This window comes from Ptychodera flava (genome assembly GCF_041260155.1).
Source record: "Ptychodera flava strain L36383 chromosome 3 unlocalized genomic scaffold, AS_Pfla_20210202 Scaffold_27__1_contigs__length_13241970_pilon, whole genome shotgun sequence".
Classification (NCBI taxonomy): Eukaryota; Metazoa; Hemichordata; class Enteropneusta; family Ptychoderidae; genus Ptychodera; species Ptychodera flava.
Window position 1 is genome coordinate 7672175 of NW_027248281.1, and position 21103 is coordinate 7693277.

A 21103-nucleotide genomic window follows, 5' to 3' on the forward strand; every position below is an offset into this window, starting at 1 on the left:
TAGTACACGCCTCGAATGTGAAGGACTGAAACTTTTGCTCAAAATTTTCCTGAATGATATCTCAACTATTTTCTTACTAAACTAAAAATAAAAAGCAGCTGTAACCATGCAAGTTTAGGTACAAGAGAAACAAATTTTCTGACATTTATCAATATTTGATTTCGTTATATTTAAAATGGCTGCCACCCTTTAACACTATGATAAAAATATAATATTTTGTTTTCGAAATAAAACTGTGACGGTCCAAAGCATTTTAATTTATGTTTTGCTTTTATTGGGGAGACCTATAGAATACGGTAAGATTTAGAGAATTCAGTCAATCTTTTCTTTGAAAATGCAAATAAAATGTTTAGATCTATATTTTTGGACACCATGGTGCTAAGCAACAAAGGTGTCCTTTGTCGCCACAATGTCTGTGTGTGTGTCCGTCTGTCCGTCCGTCCGTCCGTCTGTCCGTAGACAGATTTTGTTCCACTCATAACTTAAGAACCCTTAGGTCTAATGTCATGCAATTTGGTATTTGGTATTATCATGATGAGACTTAGATCTGATTAGATTTTGGTGGGTGTGGCTTATTAATTAATTGCTCATTTGCATATTTTATGACTTTTTTGCCATAGGGCTATATCTCAAGAAATATTGAACCAAATTTGATGTGACTGTACACATACTTAATTACCCTATAGCATAACTATGGTAAAAGTTTAGTAAGTTTGGTTAATTAATTCTAATTTGCATGTTTAATGAATTTTCGTAATAAGACTACCAGTATACTCAAGAACTTCTGAAGCAAATGTGATGGCCATACTTTTATCAGCTTGTAGAAACATCATAGTTAAGAAACAATTATTTTTAAAATAATGCTACACCATGAATACTGTTTTATGTGTGATTATTTTTTTTAATAAAATAAAAAATGTGTTCAGTGGGTTTTCTCATAGGAGTGTACGTTAGCAGTAAGGGGTTCGTAAAGTTGTGTTTGCGGCGCCATCTCGTGGTCAGAACCAGTAAGGCCACTCACGATGCTGAAGTTAGACACGGTTTCGGATTCGGTTTCGGATTCGGTTTCGGATTCGAGAGACTGAAAGAAATTTTATATTTTCAGCCAATTGTTACACTGTGGAACACTGGATTTTCCTTACTTTCCCTGGATCTTTTTTCAGCTAAAATAATATATAATCACACTAGACAAAGTGAAAATAAGATCACAATAAAACAATGCATATATTTCATGGCATAAATTGTGTGCATATATTCACAAGTAAAATGGTTAAAATATAGAAATTACAGAAAGCTTCAAAGCACTCTAATTTAAAATTTAAAGGAAGTGTCGAGCAAGGAAAACAATATTTACAAAAACATACTTTAATCATTTAAATGTCACAATGTGTGTCACATGGTTTAATGTTAATATGTTGTATTAATTTGATGTTTTGATTGATGTTGTTCTCCATAGCGCTGTGCCAAAAGTGGAGAATCCATTGAGGATTCTTCTGTATTTTGTTCTGGATACTTCAAGAATCCACCAGAATACTACAATATACATTATGTATTCCACCGGAATCCACTGGCAATCAAGCAATGGATTCTGTCTGATACGGAACATAATCCATTGTTTAATCCATTGCAGGATTCTGCTGGATTCACATGTAATCCATTATATATATATTTCAGGATACTGCTGGATTCTCATGTGTAATCCACTGTATATATTTCAGGATACTGCTGGATTCTCTAATTTATAGAGAATCAAGGGACCAGTACTTTTAGCTTGATTGATTACATAATAATGGGAGGGTCAGTTGCCGCATATATCCATACTTATTATTCACCAATTTTTACATAATTATCCAACACTGGCTTCAGGGGAACTGGGGTCTAAGGGTGGGTCGTCCTCAAATAACAGTAATGCTTTGAAGCTTTTGACTCATGTATTTCTACTCATACAGGCATCACATACACTATATATATATATATATATATATATATATATATATATATATATGTGTGTGTGTGTGTGTGTGTGTGTGTGTGTGTGTACGCAATGAGTACTCTTTTTACAAGTGAAGACACCAATGTAATGATGCTTTCTACAGCAAAATAGAGTACAGATTGCATCTGAAAACTATACTGCAATTTAGATACACAAATCCAAGATCACTGTAAATGATTCTTCTTTATTCCAAAGGAATGTGTAAATGTTAGTAAAATAAATAAAAGGCAATATAAAGCATTAAGTAAACTACACTGATTAAAAAATACAGACAAAAAACATTCAGAAAAATTTTCCTGAGACACATTAAAAGTTATCTTCAATACTGTCAAAAAAGAATTTCCATAACCTTGATAACTCTAATATCAATCAATGCAGTCACTTTTAAATATGCCTGGGCCTAACAGGGAGAAATATGGTTCATCACAACAATTTGATATCTTACCACTATCATTCCTATTGACCTGTATACAAAATTTTGAAGCTGACCTGTTTCAAAGAAATTATTTTAAACAAAAACGGGAAAATAACCCAAAATACAACAAGCAACTAAAAATCTGCTTAATTAAACCCCTATGACAATTTTAAATTATAATAGAATTCATTGTTTCACGGCCTGATCTGTGAAAATAAAACCCAGTGAATCATGTGTCCCAAACAGCAAAATAGTGAAATTAAATCCTGGTGAAAATTAATGCTCTTTACAGTATGCTGTAAATTTTGGCATACGTTAAAAGATATACATGTTTAGTATTCCTAAATTATGTACATTTTACTTTGTGTCAATTGAGATGTGCCAGCTAATGACTGTGTAATTCACCAAATTACAAGATCAACTATGTGTACCTTTAAATATAGGAATAAAAAATCATTTCAAGAGTTTCTTGATTGAAAATGAAGCACTCAAGCTATCTACACAGCAAGAAAATGCAGACACATGCCTGTAACAGAGGATAATCATTACCTGTAACAGGCCAAGAGAAATAACCTTTTTTGCAAGACCAGTAAAAACCTGTCAGATTTTAGGGTTGTGTACATTCTGATTCATGGTGGTACAGGATTGTAAACAATGCTGTAAATTCTGACTGTATCAAGACCTATAATTGCAGCACTGAACCACTGGTGTGTGTACAGTGGTGTGTCAGCTACAGGGCCTGAAAATTTGGATGGATTTCAGGGTGTAAATTTGTTGTAAAAATTGGCAAATTTTGATGATAGAAGCAGAAAGAAGTGTTATTGTTTGAACACTGAAAAATTTCAGACCCTGTTAGAGATCTGTGTTCACAGCACTGTGAACAAGTGCTGTAACAGGTAGAAATACAGCCATGTGTTTACAGTACTGGATACAGACATGTGCATCTACCCCTGATAGAACTCCTTCTGTATTTGCTGACACAGACCTGTAACACAGTTTGTATCAGGGCCTGTGCAGGAACTGTCACGGGGGTGAATTTTTTTTGTAGTGTATGTTTAATTAACTCTTACTTATCACATACTGTACATGTATGTGCACTGTTAAATTGTAGCTTTTGTTCAGTTCATCAAAATCTCAAAAACTAGGAAAAATTGCTCTGAAAAACACAATCTTGCATATATCAGGACAAATTGATTAATGCTTCAATTATATTATCCTAGGAGACCTGCATTTAAAATTTCAAAGCAATCTGAAAAGCAATTTCAGAGAAATTTTCGGACAAGAAATAGAAAGATACCATCAGTAACACGGTGTGGCTCACATTTGTTTCAGCATGTTTAAACACTGTAACTCAACCTTGATAAATTCTTGAGGACACAAAATCCAGATACGTCAAAGTGACAAATTTCAGCAGTACTTCAAAGATGTACTTGTGAAGTATTTGTAAGTTATGCCTTGGTTATACTAAACTTTTCTTGGTGTCAACTGACCTGTGCCAGCTAATGACTTTATATTTCATTGAACTTACAACACCAGCTCTGTGTACTACTTTTCAAGTAAAGCAATTAAAATTGAGAACAAATCAGTTGTTGACCAACAGAGGGATGATGAATAATTACTCAGAAAAGCTATGCATCACTGTTCTGTCTCACACAATTGTCACTGAACTGTTTTTATTAGGTGGTCTCTCACTGGCTTTGCCATACTTCCTCTGCAGTATGTAGTGTCTTGAATTAGAGTCATTAAGCATTCGCTGATTGAGTGTGTCTATCCTATCAAATCGTTTAGTTTGTCAGATCGCCAAGAAGGCCTGGAGGCAATTATCCTTCCATCTGGTGGGACCTCCTCATCAGACATCAGGTCTGCAGTTACATCATTCCAGAAACCCTTCTCATCTGCATTGATCACTGCACTTCTCCTCTTTAAAATCTGTAGGTAGTAATGATAAATGATGGTTATTTAAATAATGCAAAGAGTGAGATAAATGATGGCATAATACTTAAAGTCACTGTCATAACTAACAATATGGTACATTTGATATTTTAAGATCAGCTCTGGTTTCATGACTTATTACTGATTAGAACATCATTATATTGCCTTCCATTCCACCTATGCTTAGGAACATAAGGAAATTCATGTATCATTTTAACATTGGCATCCTTGTCCAAAGACCTTTGAGCACATCAGAATGGAACTGTCAATTTACATTACCCTCAAATTAAGTAAGTTTTGCTTTGTTAAATTTTATTTGAACCCATTAGTACATTTGTACAATTATCGTGACAAAATTGTTGACTCTGTGTATCTAATAGTGCTAACTATGCAAAGACCCCAACCCATACTACAAATATCCCATGATTCATTCTGATTTGTACCAACAGAGATTCCTAGTCAAGCCAGGCATAGCTCACAGAAAACTGTAGACTACTAAATAAAAATTTTGAAAACATGCTTTGAAGGACACTCATTGTCAATTACCATTTCAAATGATTTTTCAATATCATGCATTATTTAGAGTACATATACATTTATATAATTTTCAAGAAATTATATAGACAGCCATACAGAAAAGTTTGAAGTATAATAGAGATACTTGAAGCATGGACTGACTGTTGTTGAATACTGTTCAATAACTGTCAGTCCAGCCATCAAGTAAATACTAGTTAAGAACTATATCCTTGTTCCCAGCAGTTTCTCATTGGGTGCAACACTGAAGCTGTTTTGACTATGCAAAATGTTTTTATGAAAAAATGTATATTAAGTTACATTTTGTGAAATAAGGCAAGAGTTTTCTTGCACACAGTTGGTTGTTCCAAAAACAGTTTCGTATAATGTTAATAAAAGATAAAACTATGGTTTTTTAGCACATCGTGTAATCTGGAACATGTTATCAGAGCATTAGCTTGTTTCATCTTTCAATATTAAATTTGCAACAAACTCTTGGACATGAGTTTGTCTTGTGATATTGTTTCAAAGTTGTGTTCCCAGACAAGGTTCATAAAATACACTTCATGGATTCCTTCAACAATATTCTGGCCAGTTAAAAGCTGTTAAAAGTGTTAAAAGCTCATCCTAAGTTTGACTATGCTATTATTGTATGTTATGTTATGTACATTTGTGTTTTGAACTCAATCTAAGAGCCCCTTAAGTTGTTTCAACACTATGTTTCTCTAAAATAATTTGCAGGGTTTACACATTTCATTGTGATCTCAAAATTTGACATTGAATTAGCTGCATAACTATCGATTACATCTGTATCTTCAAGGGAAGGTTAAAAAGGCAGATTTTGTCGCTTAAAGCTGTTAGGTGCTCTGCAAATGTATTACCAAATATCAAAGCTCAACTAAGTAAAATTGATTTTACTTGTGTCATGATGGTTCTACCATGTACTATAATTCACCAACACTGGTGCTTTGGTTACCTTGTCCTTCAAAGTTCACTGGTTTAGACTAAAAAATTATCAGTGTAGTAGTACATACCTCTCTTATTCTCCTGTTGTTGGCATGCCTTTTTACTCTGTCTTTCCTTGGGACACTACCCTTTCCCTACTTTTTCAGTGCCTAATAAATATCTCCAAGGGGCCTGCAACTTGCAAGGATATAAATAAAAGAGTTAAAAATCTTACTGTGAAAAATCAAAATATCTGTCACACAGATGATGAATCATCATATTTCATGTGACAATAATGACAATGAATAATCATATATTAATCTGACAATCAATTGGTATTCACATTTGAATCAGACAATAGCATTCCCATGGCCTACAAAGGCTTGACATCATTGGATTCCCACTGTACTAAGCATGGATGAAAGATTGACTCTTTTTACATCCGTGGTTATACAATAATCCAAAATGTTCGTATTGAAAATAAGACCACATTTCATTTGCAACAGAAATTGAATTAATTTAGAAAGTTGGAAATGAAGTGATGCAAAATAAAATGACATACCATGTTTAGGTACGATCAGAATTATTCTCATGTTTACTTAAAGGCAGATGAGTTGCAACTTTTGACATTATTTTTATGATTTTTATATTTAGATTAAAATCAGTTCATAGCAAAGTTCTACATAACTCAGAGATGTTTACTCTAGTGTAATTATCCACAGAATTGGACTGCATGGGGAAATTTTCGTAAGACAAATAATAAATGGGTGCCGCACCCAAATATGGCCGCCTACATGCAACTACATGATAAACAGCGTAAATGGTGCATGTACACATTTGAATCTTTACAGATACAACATGGTGGGATCCACTAAAAGGACAGGAAAAAGGATTGACTCCACTTAGACAAAAATTCTTGTTTTCACCTTTTATGGCAAGATTTTGAAAATGACGGGAAATTTAAAATTAACAAAGATGTGCTCAATTTCTTGTCTATTCTGCCACAAGCAAATGCTGTTGAGGCACAGTTAATGACTATATCGTTCAATTTGTAGATTGCAATGAATATCTGAAGAAATTGAAGGTACTTTGAGGTTGGACAAATTTCACAAAGTTGCAGCTCACGGCCTTTTAAGGTAATATGCACCTCGAAAGTAAAAGACTTAAACTTTTGCTCTAACTTTCCCCAAGGAATCTTTCAATCATTCTCTTTCAAAATCAAGAATAAAAATAGGGGTCACCGTACAAATTTTGGTACTAGAGAAACAAATAACCCAAGATTTACTGATATTAGAAATTCAAAATGGCCGCCATCCCTGTGTTAACTCTATGGCGAAAAATAAAAATTTTCGAATTTCAAAAAACTAAGCCGCTGAAAAGTTTTCTTTCACCAAGAGCTTTAAAATGAACCCCCACATGTGGTATATCAGAAGACAACTGTAAAAGTTTGAGAGTCCGAATGTCTGTCCCCGAGATGCGTTCTACCTTAAACCCCCACTAGCAGTATCTTTAAGCATTATTTTATGCCTTAACCCTTTTCCTGCCAAGTCCATATTTCACCATCAGGTCAAGATGGTTAAAATTAATGAAACACAACATATTCCATATGGTGTATTTTAACATAATAATGTACATTTTAAGGCTGTTGAAAACAAATACTGTAAGCTTGATTTTTTTGGACTAAAGATGCTATAACAGGCCAAGCCAAGCGGGTGAAAAAATGTCATGTTTGGGCTCAATACCGCTTTTTACTGACTTGGCTGATTGGGAAGTAATAGTCTTAAAATACTGTCTGGCAGGAAAAGGGTTAACTTTCAATTTGAAATAAGTTTGTGAGAATGTATAAGATGGTGCGTAAGAAGCTGGGTAGAAAGGACTGATATAGGGTAGAGCTTTGTGCATGTGACATGGCCAATGAATGTAAACAACACAAAATAGACTGTGCAAAATGGCGATAGGCTAGTTGCGACTTGGATTTTTAATGCCAGTAGTTGATGCACCCCTGTTTTAGACAAAGATGATGGGGCATGCCCTCGAATTGAAGCATCTGCAACGTCTACCACCCATACAAAGGTTGAACACTACAAGGCAAGCATCCATGTAGGGCCAGCTATGATCGTTTTGAACAGCAATATTTTAGGTCGGACATATCTGATTTTCCAGAGAAACAGCGCTATGTAAAACCCTTAGGTCAGAACCAATGATCATTAATTTCCAAATACATACAAGTTAACAGTATGTTTAAGAGTTACTTTATTTAAAGCTCCATAAGCTGTATCTTTTAACTATTTTTCAGAACTTTTGTTTTGTGGTCTTCCTACACTTTCTGCAATTGAATCCCTAAACTGTAATTCGATGCCAAGTATTTAGCATATCAACACAACCTAAATGAGAATAATCTACGAAATTATTGTTGAAAATTACATTAAAGTCTGGACTACAATTCATTTGTAAACAATAAACAATGATACAAGCTATGTTGACAAAAAGAATACTCAAAATTTCAGCATGACAAACTGATTACGGTCAGACACGGTAGTTGATATACAGAAGCAGAATACTGAAAACTTGCAACAAGTTACAGCTTATGTCTCTTTAACCCTTTCACCCCCAGTTCCCTGTATACAGGTCCAAGATCACCATTGATAACAATGGGTTTGGGTGGAACCATGGTGGTGAAAGGGTTAAATCCCACGTTGACAGAATATAGTATTTTCCACAGAAAATTCAAGGGTTTTACATGTGTGTCGATAGCCCCCCCCCCCCCCCCGATTTTCTAAAATGGTCCCTTGGGACAGGAGTAGGGGTTTACAGTGACCCCCTGTTTTGACATCCTAGATTGAACACTGACAGAGGTGAATTTTTTCAGCTGTGACGTTGCATGTTCTGTATATTACCAAAATCAAAATGACTGTTAAAATTTGAATTTACTCATCATATGTTTCACAAATGTATAGTTTCCTACTGCAGTAAAAGCCAATATCCTTCAGAGCTGAAATAAGTTTGTGAAAATACAGTAATTTTGGTGTGTGTGTGTGTGTACACCAGCTGGGAGAGTATGTGCAATTTTGCACAAGGTAAAGATTGTGCTGTGATTAAATATTTGCCCAAACATGCAAACACTGAGGATACTGTGCATACCTGCACTGAAATCTTTACATAAACTGCACAGAGTAGTCTAATGTATAATGCAGAGCGCTGAATGTTTTCAACTTAGACATTGTATGTTCTATGTCCTTAGTAATATTACCTATTTTTGAAGATGGGGAATTGCGAGGTGTATTTTCCTAAAAGTTTATTTTCTAGAATCGATTTTCATTCTAACATTACTCAAAGTTAATGCTTTTGATGTTTCGGAATGCTGTGGAGTTTGCCGCGATGCCATTTTGAAACTTTGATCGCACAGGTTGGTTCTTCGGTCACCAAGTTTTTTCCTCCCTTTCATGTTTGAATCTTATCCAACTCAGCATATTTCAGTCATTCAACATTAAATTTACGGTACTTTACGAATGGTGAGACACTTAATTTGATGTTTTTTTCTTCCGAAACGATGATTTTTGGAATAGTGATTTTGTTTGTGTCTTTGTTTATCCATTTCAAACTTAGGGATACTGTCGCATACAGTTGTCTAGCAGCAATTCCTTGCAAGCTCTATTTTGGAGGCCAAAAGAGTACGCGACAGCTTTGAAAAGAAATGAATTTTTATGTATAAAAATGTGAAAGAACCTTGAGGCTCCAACCTCTATATCAAAACGTTTATGTTACAATATATTTTGGTCTTGACAAGTTTATCCAGCAAAATCGCTGTGGTGAATATCGTCATGCATTCTGGTCATTTTGGATAAAATTAGCATATTTTTAATGCAAATTCACGTACTTGTCACATTTAAGGTGTCAGAGATTCAGAGATTTTTTGTAATTGATATACTTACCAGCAACGCGGCTCGGAGCAAAGAAACAGGAGCTGTTTCCAGACCGGTGGGTGGAGGGACGGTGATTCACTACTGTACACATTGTATCTATGAGGAAACCATTAAATCTTTTCAATACAGAACTAGCCACATCTGTGTATTTATAGATGCTTGATTATTGATATTAATGTACTTAATTAGACTGAGCTGGTTACTAGTGAATGTTTGTGCGAGAAATTTGGTTTTTCGAATATTACCGGATGATGAGAATAGCGTTTAAAAGCAGATGTGAACAACAAATATGCTTGGACTTTCATCCAAGTGGTTACATATATTTCTAAAGGTTTATGGTATTCTTTGAAAGTTCAGAGGTCAAATAAGAAATTTTACGCCAATTATTAATAAAACATCAAATCAGACTGTGACACAAAGGACAAATGAAAGTTGGGGGCAATCTTTTTCTTGAAAACACTTTTGAAGGGTGATTATTCTACATTTCCGAAACACCAACCAACACCCCAACCCTACCCCCCCCCCCGTAATTTCTGTACAGTCCCTCGCCGCGAAAAGGTCACATTAGCATAAAGTTGCCTGGGAATTAGATGTTCATTGTTCATTTGAAATTATCAGCAATATCGATAAGATAAACAACACAAACGTTAGACATTTTTGCAAGATAATAAAGACATTGCTAAACACGTTTATACGAGAAGGAGTAGACGTATGTAAGAAAAGACACTTGGGCTGGTTACATATGGCTGGTTAAGAATAAGAGGACATACCTGTACCTGGTATACTGTACACGACCGCCGTCAAGCTGATGCAGGACTCAGCAGCGATCGAGGCCTTAAAGTGCGTGTCGACCTTTCGCTAGTGCGATAAGAGTTGCCCTCTTCCGTCCAAATTGCTAAAATGGGTTGTCGAGTTTCCCGATTGAACGGAGAATAAAACGTGCTGCTTGTGGAACCAACGAGCTTCTGGTAGTAGCTCTATCTGGACAACGTAACTAAGTTCATGACACGATTGGACGACTCACCAGTTGTACTAATTAAAACGTACAGCGTAGTCGTCGAGATGGTCCAGGATTTCAAGGGTAGACTTTAGACATTCCTAAACACGGACGGGACATGTCAGTAAACGCTAAAAGATGAACGACTGGAGATTTTGATCGTTGTTGGCGGTAAGCAACGCCACACCACAGGCGCATGACGTCTTTTGAAATCACTTGTCTGTAATTTTAATGTTGAAACATGTATTTTATTAAAATCTGTGCAAACGGAAATCTTGCGGCATGCGGGCAGCTATTGAGACATACAGTGAACAGTGCCCCGTGCACGGCTGTGGCCGCTCAGCTCTACTGTTAACGCTACTAACTTTATAGAAACGGCGAATTTTAAAATCACTTGTCTACAATTTTAATGTTGAAACATGCATTTTATTGATAACTGTACGAACGGAAATCATGCAAGCAGCTTTTGAGACATACAGTGAGCAGCGCCTAAAACACGGCTGTGGCCGCTCGGCTGTCTTGTACACATTACTCTAAAGGTACGAAAGTATTTGGAAAATAATTTTTAAATTAGACAAAATTAACGGTTATTGGCCATCCTCGAGATTCAAACTTCAATTTAATCAAGGGAATACTTACACAAATCGATCGATCGGCTTCCTAACTTGTAAAGTCAACATCGGCCCTATCTACGGCTGATAATTAGCGCAATGTTTTTTTACGGACAAGTCCCATGCCAGCGCCATTTTCAAAGTGTGCAGCTTGAAGTTGACGCATGCGCATACTTTCCTTTTAAACCAATACATCATTGTTATTCGTACTTATATGGGAGCCTTCAAAATGGCAGTGTCACGGGAGTTGTCCGGAGGTAAAATTTAGCGACTTACCAGCAATTACATGGCCCGGTGCAGTTTTTGTGTTTCAAGAACCCAGTCGATCGATTTAGTACCACGCATGCGACGACACAGAGAAGTTTGAATCCCCAAGGTTGCCAGCAACGTTTTATTTTACGGATTTTATTTAAATTATTTTCCCAATAGTTTCGTACCTTTAGAGTAAAGTGTACAAGCTAGCCGAGCGGCCACAGCCGTGTTCTGGGCGCTGCTCACAGTATGTCTCAAAAGCTGTCCGCATGATTTCTGTTTGCACAGTTGTTAATAAAATGCAAGTTTCACCATTCAAATACAGACAAGTGATTTTAAAATTCGTCGTGCGCCTATGCGCCACACCAGCACCGGTCGCACCACACTGGGTCTTCTGATTGACCTTTGACCGATATGGCTTACGGCTCCTTAGGTTTTCAAATATTCACGAAACGAACTGCGAAGAACTTGATGATAACTATCATTTTTCACTCCATTTTAAAGAAAATGTTATTTTTTCGCTCTTGTTAGACAAGAATATTGCTAACTTGGCCCTATCTTCGTCTTACGCCAGATAAATGTACAAACTCAAGGGCAGCAGGCTAGAGGGTCAAGTTTTGCTGTGCTATCAGACTGCGGCTTGTAAAGCTTAATCTATTTACGCAATTTGTTATCCTCATGAATATTCTGTGTTACGCACACAGACGTGCCAAACCCGTGCACAGAAAAGGAACATCGAAAAAAGCTGTTCCAAGGCGATTTTTGAGGGCAGGGGAAATTTTAATTTTGCTCAGGCAGGGAACATGTTTTTAAGTGGCAGGGGAGCAAATTTTAGTGTTTGTTTTGTAGGGCAGGGCAGATATCGGTTGATTTTCCTGGGAACAGGGCTCGGCGAAAAACGAGGAGAGAGAAAGCTACTTTTAAAATGGGGACAGGGGAAGTTGGGCCATGGTGTTTCCGGGGATTGGGACACAGGGCTAGTACTTATAACTTTTCAAGACTGCAGGGGAAAAGGAATGACAACATTTTGAGGGGATTTTTTCCAGGGCAGGGGAAATTGGCAAGCTTTTTCGCCATAGGGCAGCTTCAAAAATTCATAGTAGGGAGGGGAAACGGGCAAAAATAAGTGGGGAGTGGGTAAAAACGAAGTTTGAGTGCGGGAGGGTAGGTCGAAAAAGTGTTAGTGGGAGGGCAAATTATGAATTAATTACCCTCTTGACTGAAAATTAGTCAGTTCACATTGCTTGCCGTGCACAATATATCTTATCATTAGTAAGGACCCCTTTAAAAGTGAATTGTTCGTTGGCTGCACCTGGCTGAACCGGATATTTGGCGAGGTCTTTTTCAAAATAGTAAAAAATAGCAGCAATTAGGCCTATTTAAAACTTTGGGTAAGGCCTGCAATCGTGTGTCAGTCATACTACAGAGGTACCAAAACGACTGAAGACAGTATTTCCGAACCAAAAAACGGGGGTGTCAAAGAAAGTCGATAACTAAATTTTAAAAGTTGAATAAAATATTCATGGTCGTTGCTCACTGTTGATTAATTCGTGGAAAGTATCGTGTCTCCCGACTTCGATTCAACATACCCCTCTCTCTTTCTTTCTTTTTGTCGATCGATAAAAGTATTTTAATCTTTAATATTCCATCATTTATAACCGATGTCATATTCAAACCTACTGTATTTAGTTTCTGAAGAAAATACAAGGACGTGTCCAATGCGCCAACGCGATTCAATATGTTTTGAGACATTGAGGAACTATTGTAGTTCGGCCGTGCTCAACCAGGTTGCTCCAGAAGTAAGGATCTCACAACAAGGTCTAGGCGAAAAGATAACGAATCAGTTGTATAAAACACGGTTTTTGGATATCGTATCTGTTTCAATTTCTGAATAAGCTTTGGAATCAGCCTGGTATAATAACTATCAACCTGTAGGCACCCCCCCCCCCTCCCCCATGACGGGAAAAGCGAAATATAAGCACTTTTTTAAGCAATTCATCATCACGGTCGCGATTTCACATGCGGAACTGAGTTCAGTGTTCACCACAACTTGATGTGGGATTTGATGGAGCTTGGAGGTACCGGTATATGAGTTATAGGTAGTCAGAATAACAATTAATCACTAAAGATTTATGCATCAAAATGTACAGATTAATGTGACTGAACTATCTAATGATTTGTTTGCTGATCATGACGTTTGGGGCAAGGCGGCGAAAGTCCAAGGCCAAAAGAAGAAGTACGCAGTCGAATCACATATTTTGTAAGAAATAACCACCGGTTTCCATAGGTACATTTGTACTGTGCTCAATCCGGCCCTGACTTATGCTGCCGTCCTGTTTCCGAGAATAAGTTTTCGAGCTGCGTTGCTAAGCCATGTCGCTAAACAACCTTGACTCACCTCCGAGCCGATTTTTGATGTCGTTGATGCCCCTTTTGAATGTTAATGAGAGTGTATTGGTAACATTCGAAAACAAATCGGTACAAAATGTAATGTAGCTCTCCTAGTTATGTGTCAAATAATCAATTTTCGTCGCAAGTCACATCAATTTTAACAAAGTTGAACTCACAAGAGAGTGTCGTCTGCTGACTGCACATATTTGTCATCTAAATGAGCGACATTTGCGATGGCAACCCTAACAAATTGAAACGAGAGCATTTTGCTAAATATTATGATCTTAGTCGTCCGCGGATTATAAGATTATAAAGTTGTTATAAAACGTGCCTATCTATAGAATTCTTTGGAAGTCTTGATCGCTTACGTCGTACAATGATTCACAATAAACTGGACAGTAGAATTCGGAGGTCCGTCAATTCTAAATCTCTCACGCAGGATTTTTTTACTTCATCAGGCAGTCTGGTATAGACCATCTTGTAAAACGCTCCATCTCTACTCGCTAACTCTTTGCAATTTGAGTGCTATGCCTGGGAAAACAATACGAAAAGTTCCGACATGTCGCCATACGGTATATTTTCTATACACTTCTGGGGAAGAACAAAATAAAAAAGCTTCATACTTCATAATTGATTTTATTCGTATTATAAACAGATGAAAGCCGATGTACATCAGCTCTCCTCAACTTTATTACATTTTGACTGTATTTTGGATAGTGTGCGATTGTTGGTGTACTCTTTACATGTAGCTACCGCGAGACACATCTGACTGCGTTTCCGCTGTATATCGTAAATGTTCTTGTTCTGTACAAGTTTACGAGCAATTTCCTCTCGCCAGTCGTTAATAACCCGTTCCAAACGCCAATCATGTGATTTTACCCACCCAGCAAACAAACAAAATCTGCCACACATCCAGTTAAAATATTGTTTCACTGCCCTTAAAATATCCACTGTCATTAAAAAAATAAAACGATTCCCCTGCCCCTTTTCGATGAACAGCTCCGTTGGCTACCTGTACCTGAAAATTTAGCGTTCTTTCAACTGTCCATGGGTCTGGTTCTTCGGCCTGGGGGACCTCAGGCCATGGAATTTTACCCGACTAATCGCCGTCACCCCACAAAATGGAGTGCCATGAATTAACAAATCACACAAATTGCGTAACTTTGGATTCCGAGGCAGACAACTGAGGTTTTAAAACTTTTGAGCAGATACTGACAAGCTCATCCGTAGGATGAGACTTAGAGACGTGTGACCACTGCTTCTGAGAATTAGTCTTTGACTGCTGAGAAGATTTTGCGGTCATGTAACGTCTCTTGTCTTACCAATCAGATATTGTTCATTTATATGTTTATCATCAAGGGGAGGGGGGGCGTTAGAATCTAGTTTCGCCTTATGTTTTGTTGATCCTTTTCAGACAACAATACCTTAAATATGCTATCGGCGCATGCCATGGGACCGCAAAGTCATGCAAACATGTGCTTTGATGCAAATACTGTATTGCTGATGCGTCAGTTTTCGGTGCGGAGCTAAATCGTGGCGATCAACAGTGCTCAGTGAACGATGGCTTGAAGCAGGGGACCTGGGCGATCTTCACCGCTCCTAAAATTAAAGGCTGTTTTTTTCAGTGAAAACCGACTGTTTTGGAGAATGCCCGAAATGTCACCACCATTATCGTTTCACCTCTTTGACACTGATAGTACTCGCACCATACACCATAGGGGAAAGAAATCAGTCCCCTGGGGTGGGGAGGGAGGGTTTTTTGTGCAACGGTTTACCTTATTTTATTTTATTAATTTTGACTGTGATATTTCAAATAAAGTTCAACTCTACTCAACTCTACTGACTGCTTTCTTTATCATCGAAATCTTTATTTGAAATACCACAGTCAAAATTAATGAAATTACTTTTATTAATTTTGACTGTAGTATTTCAAATAAAGATTTCGACTCCACACCGTCTGACTGTTTTATATATTACCGACAAGTCCTTATCTCGTACGTGTGTATACACCATTGTAATTGCTCCGAAAACATTGCCAATTTGCTAATCCGCTGTCGGTATCAGTGGATTAAGTGATTGAGTCAACACCACAGCCGTCCCACACGCATTAACTACGTGTGGGACGGATGTGGTGTTCACTTAATAAGCCAATCCGCTGATACGCTGATACAAGTTGGCAATGTTGTTTGCGCAGCAATTAGAGTGGTATGTGTACTGGTTGAAGAGGAAATAAGGAAGTTGGAAACACAGTCAGACAGCTTGGAGTCGAAAGCTTTATTTGAAATATCACAGTCAAAATTAATAAAATCAAATAAGGTAAACCGTTGCACAAAAAAAACCTCCTCCCACCCCAGGGGACTTTCATCTGCCCCTTGTGCATACACAGTGAACCATTAATTACAACACCGTCCCTCCACCCAGGTGGGTGTAGGGACGGTGATTACAACATCGCTTCAACCCGTGAAAACGACAGGTTGAAATCTCATTTCACATGCATATGTGCAAATCCAAAGCCAAGCCGGCTTCATTTAGATGCAAATGAACGAAGGGTGCAGTTGCCAATCATTATATCAAACCATGGAGGTAGGGGGTCTCTTCCTACCTCCATGATCAAACAAAGGACAGCCGACTTATAAGAATATTCATGGAGGTAGTAGTAACATTAAACTATTTCCCCATCGATCTGCGTATCATAATATGAGAAAGTTCTCTGGGAAGGAAATCAATTCTATAATTTTAGCCTAGCATTGCGGTGTTTTTGTCCAACAGTAAAACCATATACAGTAACGAAGCCTGAGGTTAAAAATGAGCTTACGCGGACCACGGTCCCTTGGTGGAGGGACTGTGCGCGGACAAGTACAATGAGACACACTGATTTTCTTGATTTCGTTCATGCTTTCCTCTGACTAATTTTTCTTTGATTTTTTTCTTATGAGTCCACCAGTAGAATTGAAAGCCATCTAGTCGATCGACACCCGTGACACACTTGTCAGATGTTATCTTCGATACCTCTGATGTCCGATGCAACATTCTCTTCGACAAGCTTGCTTGTCCGTTCTTTCGATACCTCGACACACTTGTCCGACAACCTCTAAAATGGGTTATTTCTCCGGGGAATATATTGGCTATGAAATGCGGACCTGTGAACTTTTATCTCATTTTTGTACTAAATTGAACTGACTTGGCTTCAATGTTTGTCGGCTGAAATATTTTTTTCATGATTGTTTAGAGAGTTTACTGGCGCAATGGTAATTGACACGTTTTGTACAAACAAGAAAACACCGTTTGAAGGACTTCTTCTGCGGGAGAAGCGTACCCGTTTCACACGATCTACATTTGTTGCATAATTGTTCATGTCAGTGGCTTTTCTGCATTTTGGAAAAAAGTTATCTTTCTATCATTTGTTTTTCACTCGTAGTTCTGACGTCGCGAAGGTCGGACGAATTCTGATCGCATCGTTTTGATTTCAAAGGAAAGTTTCACAAAAGGCGATTTTCAGAAATTCTCTCGGACATTTGAGGAAGCCATTAGGCCGATTACCTCACGGCCATGATATAGCTGAATGATCTGCGCCCTGACCTAGTCTTTGACAACTCATTTTTATCTTGATCTGGCACTTTCTCCCACATTTGATAACAAACAGCTGTTTGTTTTAGCTCATGAAACATGTTACAATTTTTTTCCAGTGGTGCTTGACTTCAGGTGGATCGAGTAGATTTGGGCTGAAATAGTTGCAGTTAGGCCAATTTCTGCACTTGGCGGCTCCCCGGAGTCCCCGGGTATGTACAGAGAGTATTTAGTGGGAACCGATGTCATGAGGCGTAACCTAGTCAGTAGCATTTATTGCATTGTTTACAGAGTGCACACTCGTAGTTATAATAGAACAACTGTATGCTTGTTTTCAAGCTCCGATTGTCGCAGTTCCAGGCTTTAACAATACCTTATCTCAGTTTATCAAGTTCGGGGACCCGCTAACATATTTTATATGCAATGCATTAATCATTGCAATATAATTCAACAGTATCCATAATGGATATAGAGGTGTATTTTCTATACCTGCACTTCTTACACCCCCAGCAGATCTGCAATGCATTATGGTTAGGGAATCCAGCAATATCCATAGAGGATTACAAGATGTATTCCCAAAATCAACTCCAGAGAGTGTTTAACTGGATACTAATAGAATCCATTGTGTATTCTACAACTATATTCTCTAAACTGGATAGCAATGGATTCCCTTATGGATTCCGCTGTATACTGGTAGAATCCACTGAACTATATTCTAGTGGATTTTGATAGATACGGAACATTTGGCACAGTGTAGATTTCATTTGGAATGTACCATACTAAACTCTCGGACTAAACTATCAGTTAATATGTTGCGTAATAAAGATAGCATTGAATGCATTTCTTTGAATTGTGCGTAGTACTGTTAGCTTGAATAGTCTGAACTGCATAATGCCCATAATTGAGATGGACAGCTCATAAGTTGTAACTTTTGACTGATTTTTCAGCAGTTTTGTCTTGTGTAGTCATGCATTACAGTTCCTTGCTCTACTGCCAAAAGTGTTTTGATTTTTTAAACTTTATAAATTATGATTATATATGAAACATTTATGTCATGAAATACATGCTACATTTATGTGATAAAATACATGCTATTTGTGCAGTAATTTCATCTAGTTTAAATATCTCCTTGTGTATCAGTAGTTATTATATTCTTCGAAAAAATAATAACATAAGCTGGAAATATAAAACTATTCTCAGTTATTCGAATCCGAAACCGAATCCGAAACCGAATCCGAAACTGAGTCCAACTTCAACATCGTTGGCCTTTCAACCTCGTGCATCGAGCTGCCATACTTTCTGTGTGTCACTACGAGATTCAGTTCCTGCTACGTCTATCTACAGTCACACCAGTGGAGTCAGTACGACATTCGGTAAGAGGTTTATTTTTGTATCCGTATTTAGAGCATGTGTTAACTTTGCGTGTACCGATAATATCTGTGAGTGAATGAGAGGTGAGATTGTGAGAAGCTGTGTGCGGAAAGAAACTGCCTCGAAGGTTATCCAAAGCACGTCACTGATAAATCGTGTTAAAACTGATAAGTCGTGTTAAAACGTGTGGCAACATATCACCACACATCGAGTATACAGTATGGGCCGTAATTATGGTCTAGTTTAAAAAGAGTATCTAAATTTACGAGGGATCGACTGTAATAGTGTTTTCAATATTCACGGAGTTCATTCGAAAAATGTTAGTCGCGTGATGACGACGCCATTGTTTTACAATTAGGGCTTGGGCGTGCATTAAAAACAACCGTTCCCCTGATTTCTACCACACTTCGATTGAAATGATTCTTATAGTGGAAACTGAAAGTTCAACCCCGATTTGCGAGAATTTTTGGTTGTTTTTGGGCATCGTAACTTTTGTGGAGTACGAGTCGGGGGCCCCTGTTGTGCGGTCACGGACATAGCGGAGTAAGCGAAATGTGGTGTTTACATGGTTCAAACTAGGATATATTTTCATTTTAACATACCGAGTCTGAAAACAAATGACCCTCCTGGTTTCACTTTAGTAAATTACTATATCTTGTATTTTCACTGATATCGTGAAACTTGCCAAAATGTCTCGATAGAACTTGTAGACCACGCTTTTTTCTCGTTAAACACAATGGCGTTTGTTATGCCCGATCAGATTGAGCGTTCTTCCGCACGCTTTCCAATACATTCGACATTACATAGTACAAGATATCGTAAGACGTAATCGTTGCTATGATTGGCGGAAGCGTTTTCATGCCCTTCGGCATGTCGATAGGGGCCATGAGGTAAATTTTCTCAGTAAACGCAATATCAAGAGAAATACGAGCGTGCGGAAGTGGGGCAAAGAATATGTAAAGACATTTAACGCTTCTAAATAAACAACAATTATCAAACGTTTATAACCCATGTGTTGCAAAATGTAACTGGCGCATTTTTCTCTCCGACCATTGTACGGCGGTGCACGGACAGTGGGCTATCGCTACCGGAAATATTCACAATATAGCAAGGCATTTCTGTGTTCAAGATATGACGGTCGAATCGATGAATTTCATTCGGTTGTAAAACGAATTTTAAAATTACCCCTCTGTGTCATAGTGTGGCGTTCAAATTATGGCTAAACATTTCTGTTTAAAATGTTGAAAAATGAAGTGTAGTCCACAGTTTGTTTCAACATATGCATATTTATTACTGGTATGTTATTTCATTTCAATAATTTAGCCATCTTTAGTGTGTATTTTTTTATTTCTTTAGTCCATATTTGTTTAGCAGTGTTCTAAAATTTTTGAACAATTTGCAAATTATTCTGATGATATTTCAGATGCATATATTTGTGGTGATGATAACATAGTTGGTACTTTGTACAAAGATAGTGAATTTTGTGCAGTCCAGCTACAATTGAAACATCAACTGATAATGGTGTATTAGTTTCCTATTGGATTTATATGTCAGAATTGCACAAATCTGTGCTGAATTAGAATAATGACACTGATCAAGAATCGCATCTGATTTCAGTTTTACAGTGGCTATTGGGAGAATGTTGTTCGCAGAGGAAATGCATAATGTGCTTTGAATGTAAAATCAAAAATTTAATATGAAATATAAATCATTTTAGTGAATCATAGCTAGACAACCTATCTCTGACATATTTTTCTTTCTTTTGCAGTACTGGTATTCACTGTGTCTTTACTGCTGCTGCTAATTAAAAAAAGAGCCAAAATAAATCAGAATACACACACTTATATTTTAGTACACAGACATTTGACAACAAATCCAACAGTGACATTGACAATACATACTAACAAGCAGAGCCTGTTAGTTCTAGAATATACAGAATATTATCTCACATAGTGAGTGTCTGAATATTATTCTGAATTGTATTCCAAAGCACATTCTGAAAGTACTCTTCTGGAATATACAGAATATTATCTCACATGGTGAGTGTCTGAATGTTATTCTGAATTGTCTTCCAAAGAACATTCTGAAAGTACTCTTCTGAAATATCCAATAACAGTACCTTCTGAATACTTTCTAGAAATACTGAGCTTTTCATAGTTCACCTATGCACGTATTTTGAACTATCATTGATAG

At 37.3% G+C, this 21103-nt stretch overlaps 1 long non-coding RNA gene across 1 annotated transcript; it reads right to left on the reverse strand.

The window, feature by feature from the left end:
• Positions 1 to 2157: 2157 nt before the first annotated feature.
• LOC139126496 (uncharacterized) lies at positions 2158 to 10901 on the reverse strand. The gene is made up of 3 exons (XR_011550598.1): positions 10498 to 10901; positions 5888 to 5990; positions 2158 to 4337 (listed from the first exon to the last, which is right to left on the reverse strand). It is a non-coding gene; the product is annotated as an uncharacterized lncRNA (long non-coding RNA).
• Between the last annotated feature and the right edge of the window lie 10202 nt (positions 10902 to 21103).